Here is an 11,185-nt window from a genome sequence, read left to right as displayed (position 1 = left end):
AGAAATAATATGTCATAAAGGTTTAAGGTCTTAGGGCTATTACCTTTAATAAGGTTAATCAAGTGACTGTAAACATTCAACTAGGTGGTGACAGTATAGCATATATTGACATAAGTTTTAGGGTTCAGAACAAGTAGTTGCATACAAGAAATAACATGCTTACATGGGATTCTTGGTAAGTCCCATTTTCTGCATGAATAGGAGGAGTTGGGGAGGTCAACAACATACTTGTTGCCTAATTCATAGTCTACCTCATACTTCTCATTTCCAGCATATACTGGCTACACACTATAAACAAAGTAACATTTTAAAGTTAAAACTTTTGCATCCAAGTAACATAATTCAAGCTAAGTAAAAAAGAGTCAGCTAAACTTACTTATTGGATTGAATAACAATTTCAGACAACTTCTTTTGTATCCTTGGACATAAAAGTCAAGGATACTTCTCAAAAACCTCCCTCATGGAAACCAACCTAGTCATGATTTTCCTTCTAATTATTTTCAACATCGTTAGGATAAATTTATCTCTGGTTTCTAAAATGATCTGCAAGGAGAAAAATTCCTTAAATAGCTCCACCAACAGTTACACAACATGAAGTGATAAACAGATAGATTAAAAAACAAATGTTAACCTTGTTGAAACATTCACTGTTGTTTTTTAGTAGCAAATCAAACTTGCATCTGGTTGAGAAGTGGGCTCTTGACCAAGTCTAACACCTCTTACCGGAGACCGTTGCCGGAATCGAGTAAGAAGCGTTATCTGACATAACTTACTAATTTGGAGCATAAAAATTTGCTTTTAAAATTAATTCTCTCATGTTCATTCAATATGTCCCTAAAAAGGATGCTCAAGACCCTAAAACATGCAATGAAAATGATTCAGGTCCAAACCGGGAATATTAAAAATTTTTCGATTACTTAAACAAATCAAAATAATTTATTTCTTTATTCACAATAAAACTGTCCACCTGTTCAACAATCACTAAATTAATTATAAATCAAGTTACAAAACTTGAAATTTAGATCCGTAAATTTTTCCTAAAAATAGACTCATATACCTTCTAATCATAAAATTTTCAGAATTTTTGGGTTGGTCAATTAGTACAGTTTATTAGTTAAAGTCTCACCTGTTTCACTGTTTGACAGTCCTAACCTCCCATCACTAAAAATTAAATATCTCATTATACAGACTTCATATGGTGCTTCCACTTGTTTCTACTGAAAATAGACTCACTAAGGAATTAATAAATATAAATTATAACTCCTAATTATTTCTATACAATTTTTAATTATTTTCTAAAGTCAAAATAGGGGACTTCAGAAACCATTCTAACCCTGACTCACTAAAATTCTAATATCTCATAATATAAAATTCCTTTATCTGCACTGTTTCTTTCATTTGAAAATAGACTCAATAAGATTTAATTATATATCTTATTCATTCTCTAATTACATTTCTACTAATTTTGATGATTTTTCAAATTCACATCACTGTTGCTGTCCGAAAACTAAACCATTGCAAATTTTTACTCTTTTATAATTTCTTTGTATTAACCCACATTTAAACATCCATAATACCAAACATGTTCTTAATTAGCCATTTTAATAGCAAATCATTAGCCATATAATATGAACACACTCAAAATGACTAAGTCCCTATACATGCCATAACTTTATACGTTTCGAAATTACATAATACTGATATGTCCGTGGATAGTGTGAGACGAACTCCGACTTTCTTATGATCCCTTAACTCACTTAGCGATACTATAAAAGAAAGAAGTAAATTAAAGAAAGTGAGCATAAAGCTTAGTAAGTTTACAAATAAATAAATAACAACATTTATCATAAACAATTATATTCATAAATTTTCATTAAGCATTAAGATATTTACTTACTCTCTTACATGCTTACTTACTTGCTTGCTTAAACAACTCATAATTATAACTTACTCCTTCCTTTCTGAAATTTCTTTTCTCAATTGATAACTGAGATACTCTTAATCTTATTAACTCACCTGAACTTGTCTATTAGGCTTTTACCTAAACTTTCATGTAACATCGTCTCTTTACTAGCCCATTAAACCACTTGGAATACTAAGGATACTTGGGTCTCTTGTCTGAATATAAGATGCCAAAGCTATGTCCCAGACATAGTCTTACATGAGATGTTTCTTGTACTGCCAATGCCATATCCTAGATATGGTCTTACATGGGATGTTTCTTATATCAGTGCCCATGCCATGTCCCAGACATGGTCTTATGGGGGACCTCTCATCTCGGTGCCAATGCCATGTCCTAGACATGGTCTTCCATGGGAACTCTTATCTCGGTGCCAACACCATGTCCCAGACATGGTCTTACATGGGACCTCATTCCCTTAATGTCATGACATTTGTATCCATTACATTCCCAATGTTTCAACGGGGCTTTTATCACTGATTCTCTATCATCTCATACTTGAGTCAACATTAAATATTTTCATGAAATAAATACATAATTGCTGAAAAATAACAGCATTAATAATAAATATCAAAATATCACATTTATTTACCATAAACTTACCTCAGTACAAAATATGATCAAATCTATCACTTTAGTCCTCAACCTTTTTCTTTCCCTTGTCTAAACTCTGAATTTCATTCTTCTTTATTATGGAGTTAGGAAGCTTGAAAACCCTAACTATAGCTTTCCCCTTGCTAAATTCGGCCAAATGAAGAAGATGAGCATATTTTTCCATCTTTTCCCCTTTTTAATTCTTTTTATTACTAAATGACTAAAATACCCTTCACTTAAAAATATCCTATTTCACTTATCTCATACACATTTTTGTCCACAATTTAACCAATGGTCTAATTTCCATTTAAGGACCTTCAATTTAAAACTTCATAACAATTGGACACATCTAACATGTAAAACTAAACTTTTTCACTTTTTACTATTTAGTCCTTTTGACTAAATTTAGTGCCCAAACGTCAAAATTTTTGAACGAAATTTTCAAAAATTCATTCTGTGAAATTCTAGACCATAAAAATATAATAAAATAAATTTTTTACAATTTTTTTCCTCATCGAATTTGTGGTCCCGAAACCACTGTTCTAACTAGGCTCGAAATCGAGATATTACACCAAGACCTTGGATCCTTATTACGCAACCAAGCCTCATCAGATTCTGATGGTGAGCTCATTTCATACATTGCTTCTTCAAAATCTCTTGGAAAAGATGCTTTAGCAACTTTCTTGTAAATAAGACGCATAACTTGGTTTCTAAATCCTTCCATGTTCTTGAAATTGTTGTAAAGATGTTTGACACAATTTCTTACTTTAGCATTAGGGAAAACACATAAATCGCTTCTATTAGACCCTGTAAAACAGTTAAAAACGATAAACAACAATTTTTATATAAACAGTTCAAGGAACGGTATAGATTGAGGTACCTTTTTTTTGTCGAACATGAAGCATATATTGTAGGAGTTGTTGATCTCCAAGTCCATCTATAATAGCTCAAGGAACCAAAACCGTAATTGTTTGTTTTCACTCTTAACAGCAGCAAAGGCCACTGGATATACACAATCATTGACATCAACCCTAACAGCAGAAAGAAAATCTCCACCATAATATCCCTTTAGCTAAAACCCATATAACCCTATAATTCTCCTACAACCAATTAAGCAACTTAATTTTCATGCTTCAAGGCATATATAAAGCCTCTGAAATAGCCTGTATTCTAATTTACAAATGGTTGTACCAAGGTTGCTTCCCCTTAACTTAGGTAAAAAATCATATATATTAGCATATTGGGATTTGTGATTCCCTTGAACTAGTTCTAAGGCCCTAATATTAGCATTCATACATTTAGTCCAAGACACTATTGTTCCAAAATCCACCCTAATATCATTCTGTAAAGATGTTAAGGAATAATTGAGATCAAATTGAAATTTGTGTAAATAGTGTGTAGCCATCAACTTTGAAGTAATATTCCTATCTTTCATTACCTTGCCACAATTATGGTGGTTGACTAAGGTCTTAATCTACCAGCTGCCATCCATTGGATCCTTGGGACTTAATTTGGATGCCCACAATGTCCATAGACAACCAGATACACAAACTACTTTCACCCTCAGCTTGTTATTCCTAGTTAGTTTGGTTACCACGCTATTTATCCTCTTATAGTATTTGATTGCATCTTTTCAAATGTCTCTACTAGGGAAAACCAAACCCTTTATCTATATAGGGTTCCTCATATCAATTTGAGGATTTAATAGAGGGTACTTTTCATTCCCATCTTCATCAAAATTCTAGTCATTATTCAAATCCTCATCACTATTACTATCAAAATCATCTCCTAAACCCCAAAAATCTGAGCAAGTAAGTGGCCTAACTCTTTCTGTATCATTTCACCTACTAGTTCAACCTCTGGTTCATCTACCCTATCACCATCAGACTCAAAAGAATCAAAATAAGAAACATATGACTCATATGCTTTATATGAACTATCATCTAAGTTAGATGCTTCCCCTTCAAAATCTCCCCCTAAAGTATTTTGTTCAACATCAAACCCTAAACCAGAAAAAGAGAATAAAACAATATATTAGTACCAAAAGGTTCCACAACAATTCAAACCTAAAAGCAACATTATATCAACTCCAATTCAAATTTAAACAACACCACTGGCAAATTCATTAACATTTTAATACACTAGGGCAACAATTGGTATTCACGTTTGGATAACATTAAAATACACAATCTAGGACATCGAAACAACAACTATTATTCACATTTTGACAACAAAAATATGTGCATTAAGAGACATTATGGCAACATCTATAAATTCCATTTGGACTACATAAATATGCACATTAAGAGACATTTTGACAACATCTATAAATTACATTAAGACAACATAAATGTAGAAATAATGCAGCAAACAACATTGGTAGTAGCTCCATGGTCAGTAATGTTAACACAATTACATACAATCAAGCTGGAAAATTTCAAGTATAAGGGATATACGAGCAACATATAAAATGATACAACTTAAGACATTTAACCAAAATTTTCACTATTTATTTCCTCCAAGAACAACCGATGCTTACCAGGTTTATTTGAACCTTGCCTTACAATAATAGGGATAGCACATTAGTAAGGAAAAGTCTTATGCGATGTTCTTCAAGTTATCTATAATTAAACATAACTTATGCAGTAGGAAAAACACATGGATTACTTCAATATAAAAGTTATGAACACAAAATTTTGTCATAGTGATCAACAAAAAGAAGGTGAAATTTACTTTCTGTGCACACCCAAATTTGATCGAATAATATTAGAAGACAACTTTTTAAAATCATTCGTAAATAATTAAACAATTAAAGGTCCTAACACTACACCAAAACAAGTTTTTAGCGGCGTTTTTTTATGCCTTTAGCGGTGCTTTTTAACATCGCTAAAAGTGTTTGCGGCGTTTTTGAAAGCGCTACAAAAAACGCCGCTGTTGTCAACGCCGCTATAGATATGATCTTTAGCGGCGCTTTTCCCACAAACGCCGCTATAGATCAGGACCTTTAGGGGCGCTTTTACACAAACGCTGCTATAGCTCAAGACCTTTAGCGGCGCTTTTACCACAAACGCCGCGATAGATCAAGACCTTTAGCGGCAGTTTTCCTACAAACACCGCTATAGCTCAAGACCTTTAGCGACACTTTGGTTACAAATGCCGCTAAAAATACCGTTCTTTGGCGGTCTTTATAGAAAAACGCCACTAACTTTTAAAAACCATTTAAAAATATTAAATATTAAAATCAAACCTTATTAATATCAAAAATTAATTAGTATTAAATATATACTTTTAGTCAAAAAGATAGTATTTAATCATATAATAAATTAAATTTTTTGTCAAAATATTGAAAAATCATATTAATATTTGAATAGCAAAATTACAAGTTCAAATAGTGCATCTAATTGATTGCAAAAAAAAATTGCACAAGTTCAAAATGTATAGTAATAAACTTGAAAATTTATAGACTAAAATGTAAATTCAAAAACCCTTTGCAATTAGACTGAAATGGGTTTACTACATCCACTGTTTACTACATGAGTTTACTGCTTCTATAAACTCAAATTAGACATTGTTGAGGAAATATAACACATTCTGATAAAGTAACAGGCTAATGGATATTTTACTTCTGAGTAGTGACTTAATTGATTTAATTCACTCAGTGCCATTGAAGGTGGTCTCTCCTCTTCAACAGGTCTTTCATGCAAGAACCTACCTCTGAGTAGTGACTGCAAAATTAAGATAATAGTGCTACTAGTTTAGCATGCCAACATGTGAAAACAAAAGGATTTACTAACATCTCCAAGTAGAAAAAAGAAACGAGAGCCCTTAAGTATGAAGCTCAAGTCAATACTGACATTTATATTTTCTAGTAATCATGTGGATGCCAACATTTGAATGAAATCAATCAAGAAAACATGTCACTCCATTTCATTAAAGTTATTACAAATAAAAAAAAATTAGCTAGAAAATAGTGAGAAAAAACTACATTAACTAATAAACTGTTGATAAGAAACGTATATAAACATGCAAAAGAATAGATTTTAAAAAAGAAAAAGAAAAACACATGTCTAACCTTCATAGAAGAACTCGAACGTTAAAACCCACGTGCCAAAACCAACTTGGAAAAATGGATTTTTATTGTTATAAATCTTTGAACTTTGATTGTCAACTTTTTTTTCCAATATTTCTTTTTTCCTCTTCGCTCTTTTCTTGTTGCAAATAAATACAGGCAGAGCAAGAAAAAAAACTGTGAAAAAAATAAAATTAAAAAAGAACAAATAAGAAAAAGCAAAGAAGACTTTAGTTACATTGAAAGAGAGAACTTAGCTTTCATGGATACGAAAAAGTGGCCTCATAAGGGATCAAATAATAAAAGGCCGAACAAAGCAAAGCGAAGAGCATGTGGAATTTGGATTATTATGAGCTCACTCAATCATCTCTACTTCACAATCCAAACTCAAACAAAATGCAAATCTCTACTGTTCTAAAACGCCATATATGTCTACAATTTTCTTATATATATATATCAGTCAAACTGTACTGACCATGTACTGCCACCCTAAATTACCTGCAAAATAAATCACTACCAGTAAGGGCAGCAGCACAACTCAAGCAATTTCTTTAATCATCAAAATATAATCTTCATCGGAAAGTGAAAGCTGATTATATCAAAATCGGAAAGTGAAGCTGATTTCTGTTTGGACTATGATGAACATAAATAAATTAATTTATGCTATAAGATTAGATATGCTACCTATTTATTCATAAAATCAAACTGATTCTATCATGTGCCAACTGAGATCAAAGAAAGCAAATCATTAATAATAATCTATTTAATTGATTTTGATGTTTTGAAATTAAAATTTTCAATATTTGAAAAAAAAATTAGAATTTCAAAAATGGGTAAACAAATATAATTTAATAATTTCTAATGTATTATTTTAGTTTCTACTGTTTTCCACTTTTAATTGTTAATTTTTTTATCCTGATCCATACTTTAAAATATAATTTGGATGACAAAAATATAGGAATCAACCAGGGACAGAGCTAAAGGGACGGGTAAAATTAGAAACTATAAAACTAGAATTAGAAACTATAAAACTAGAAACTCCAACTACTCGCTATATGGCTGTTAATTAGATAAAATTAGCTAGACACTGGCTCTAAACTTATGGTAAAAGCCTTAGACTAAAACTTATGCAAATTCGATAACACATTAAGTTAGATATAGCTAGACACTCGCTATATGGTTTTAGTCTAAGCTTATTAAAAGCTTTGGACTAGCTACAACATCTTCATATCTTGCAAGAGGAGGTGGATATGGAGTATAGCTAGACACTGCTTCCTTCATAGGCACAAAAGTCTGCTTGGCGAATGAAGTTGACGCCATTGACTATATTCCTTTTGTTTTTCAGTATTCCACCCTTGACAAACCCTTCACTGTTCAAACCACCAACAATATCAACCATTAGCCGTCATTTTATTACTGCTTTATAGACTTAAATGCCTGCGAAGAAAAAAAATATCCAAAGACAAACAACACTGTTGAACTAGAATGAAGTCAGAGTAAAAGAAACCCTACCAAGCCAAAACTAAAAGAAAACAAAGGCTAGCATGCACAACAAGAAGAAAAGCCGATGACCGAATAGAAAAGCAGACAGTGCAAAAAGTAAAGGCAAAGATAAGGAATATATTGAAAGAGAAGTAAACAAGTAACAGAGTATTATTACTACTTCCCCCTTTCCCTTTTCCCATTTCCTTTACTACTATTTTATCACTATATTTTCAATTTTTCTCTCTTCTACAATATTGAAAAAAAAAAATTTAAAGCCCTCCTCGTCGGAAACAAATAGGAAAATTCTCAGAATATTTATCTTCATCGGAAAAGAAAAACACAATCTAGGTTTACTACTTGTGAAAGTCAATACAGATAAAGGAGGAGGATAAAATCACAATCTGGGTTAGGTTTCTTTTCTTCTCATCCTTCATATATTGTCCATATTTAAAAGAGAGCAAAATATTATCACCACCTAATCCTACCCCCAGACATCAAATATGCTATTCAAAGTTTCTTATGTCACTGCAGTTAATTATATATAGAAAGTATGTCAAATGAAATCTTCGAAAATGATTAATTATAAATTAAGAATTGGAAATGAGAAACATCATCAAGTTCATAATTGCGTCCATGAAACTAAAGTTAACTTAACTCATATTTAGTGAGAGCGAAAGTGATTCAAAATCAGTAAAAGCTAAAATCCAAATCCAAATACCTTTTGGGGCCATTGCTTGCTGCTTCCTCAAACCCTTCAAAATTTTGAACAATAAATGAATTGTAGACAAAAAAAAGTTTAGAAATATTGTTTTTAAAGAAATAATTGAAAGAAGATAGAAATGAGAAGGACCCGTCAATAGAGAAGCTAATGATACCTATAGCCATCCATACAAGGTGCTTAGGACCAGGGTTAGTGAACTATAATCATACCATCACAATATAAGCAACCAACTAACCTTACTCAGTAAATCAGAGAGTTCTTTCATCTTGGCCTCCATCAATACAATATGTTTCAGACTGTTAAGGATTTCACAGGCAATTTGCTTAACTGCAAAACAATATAGTAAGTATACACATTTGCATAAAAAGCTTCATAAAATTATGGCAATCAAAACATACCTGCATACAAAAGTAAGCTCTCAAACTCACCGTGTTGTCCGAGATAGAGCACCGGTACCCTTTCCACCAGTTAGACCCACGAAAAAGGTCATAAAGCATCAGAGTAACCTCTTGAAAACAAATGATATCAGGGGAATGAAGGGGAATGAAGTTGAATACATATTTCACAGTTGGATTTGTTGTAAAGGTTCAAAAAAGTGCAAGCTTTACAAGCCTATTTAGATGGCGAAGACGGTGACGGTGACGGAGGTGAGAGACAGACTTTGCAAGCGGCGGTTTGGGATGGAGAGTTGAGGAAAGTGCATTTGGTGCAAGACCAAGACCAAGAACAAGAAAACCCAAAGATTAAATACACAAAATAAAGAAATCAAACCTTGAATATCGATTGTAATAAAAACAGAAACCAAATGCCACCTTCTTCGTCTTCTCTGTGTGGGTTATGTGAAACCCAAACTTTTTATACGAAAAATAAAGAAATCGAACCTTAAAAGTCGAATTCACCAAAAACAAGAATCGAATGCCACCTTCTTCGTCTTCTCTATATGGGTTACGTAAGTTTGCAAGAAACCCAAACACTGAACCTTTTCCTTGTAAGTAAAAAAAGCAACCAAGGAATCGGGGGTAAGAAATCGACAAAGCAGTGATCTCTCTGGCTTTGACTGATAATTAGGGATTTCGATAGATAGGGCATTTGGGGCTGGGAGCGGGAATCAGGAGAAAAAAACCAATTTATGTTTAAAACGAGGCCAGTTTCTATTTCAACATTTGCGGCGTTTATAGAAAAACACCACTAATTTTACAACTTTTCCTTTAAACAGTCAATGCAACAGCGCCATTTTTTTAAATTTTTAATGTATTTTTTCGGCATTTTTATAAAAAACGCCACTAATATATAATTCATCAATAAAACGGTGCTGTTTTGTTAAATTCTTAATATATTTTTTGTGGCGTTTGTATACAAAACACCATTAATATTTAATTCGTCAATGAAACGGCGCCGTTTGGTTAAATTTTAAATATATTTTTTGCGGCATTTTTGACCAAACGCCGCTAATGATTTCACTTTTAAATATATATGTCTCTGAAATAATATTATATATTTATAAATTTTCAATTTTTTAATAGATTTATGAATTTCATACATTCTTGTAGACATTATTTTTAATTGATATATCATTATTAATATTATTTAAATAATATTATTTAAAATTTTGATAAGATTTAAGACATTACTTTTAATTTTTTAAATTTTATAACTTTTATAAATCTTTTACAATGATATAATATATCAAATATCCATATCAAAATATATCCATATCAATTATATAAATCTTTTAAAAAATAATTACCTAAATATCCATATCAAATATATCAAATGGTTTAGATTAAATATTTTTAAATATAAAAGCATTAATTAATTGTATAAAATTGTATCATTTAACAAATCTCAAATAAACCTTAAACCCTAAATTAGCCATTCAATATACATAAAGTGTATCTATTATATATCTATTAAATAATATAAACTATACTCAAAATTTTAATATATTAAATTTATTATTATCTCTTTTACAATTATATACGAACATATTTAATATATATAAATTAAAAAAACTAATTAATCTAAACCCTAACTCGACCCTTGAATCCTTAAATCCTAAACCCTAAATCCCTAACTATTAACCCCTAACTCCTAACCCCTAAACCTTAAATCCCAACCCTTAAATCATAATCCCTAAATCCATATGTAATTATTTGATCACGGCGGGGGCAAGGCAAAACACGCAAAAAACTGAACTAGATAAAAAAAACTGAACCGAGCACTAAAAATACTAAATCGAGATGGGATAAGACGGGGATATCCTTGGATATAGCTTATATCGATTTTGAAGAACCAAATCTTCACACAATTTTGAAGAACCAAATTAATATTATCTCTTTTACAATTATATAAGAAA

General features: G+C 31.4%; 1 long non-coding RNA gene across 3 annotated transcripts; it reads right to left on the bottom strand.

The window, feature by feature from the left end:
* Window positions 1-2,997: 2,997 nt before the first annotated feature.
* Window positions 2,998-10,039, bottom strand: LOC107920636 (uncharacterized). 3 transcript variants are annotated; one of them, XR_005922684.1, is made up of 5 exons: window positions 9,228-9,989; window positions 9,065-9,156; window positions 8,827-8,860; window positions 3,435-7,993; window positions 2,998-3,361 (listed from the first exon to the last, which is right to left on the bottom strand). It is a non-coding gene; the product is annotated as an uncharacterized lncRNA (long non-coding RNA). The 3 variants fall into 3 exon arrangements; XR_001690713.2 differs by lacking the exon at window positions 2,998-3,361 and having other exon boundaries at window positions 6,027-6,279; window positions 6,627-7,993; window positions 9,228-10,039; XR_001690712.2 differs by lacking the exon at window positions 2,998-3,361 and having other exon boundaries at window positions 6,027-6,279; window positions 6,627-7,993; window positions 9,258-9,996.
* Between the last annotated feature and the right edge of the window lie 1,146 nt (window positions 10,040-11,185).

This window comes from Gossypium hirsutum, chromosome D13 (genome assembly GCF_007990345.1).
Source record: "Gossypium hirsutum isolate 1008001.06 chromosome D13, Gossypium_hirsutum_v2.1, whole genome shotgun sequence".
NCBI lineage: Eukaryota > Viridiplantae > Streptophyta > Magnoliopsida > Malvales > Malvaceae > Gossypium > Gossypium hirsutum.
The sequence above is the reverse complement of the archived record's forward strand: the minus strand, read 5'-3'. Positions and strand labels throughout refer to the sequence as shown.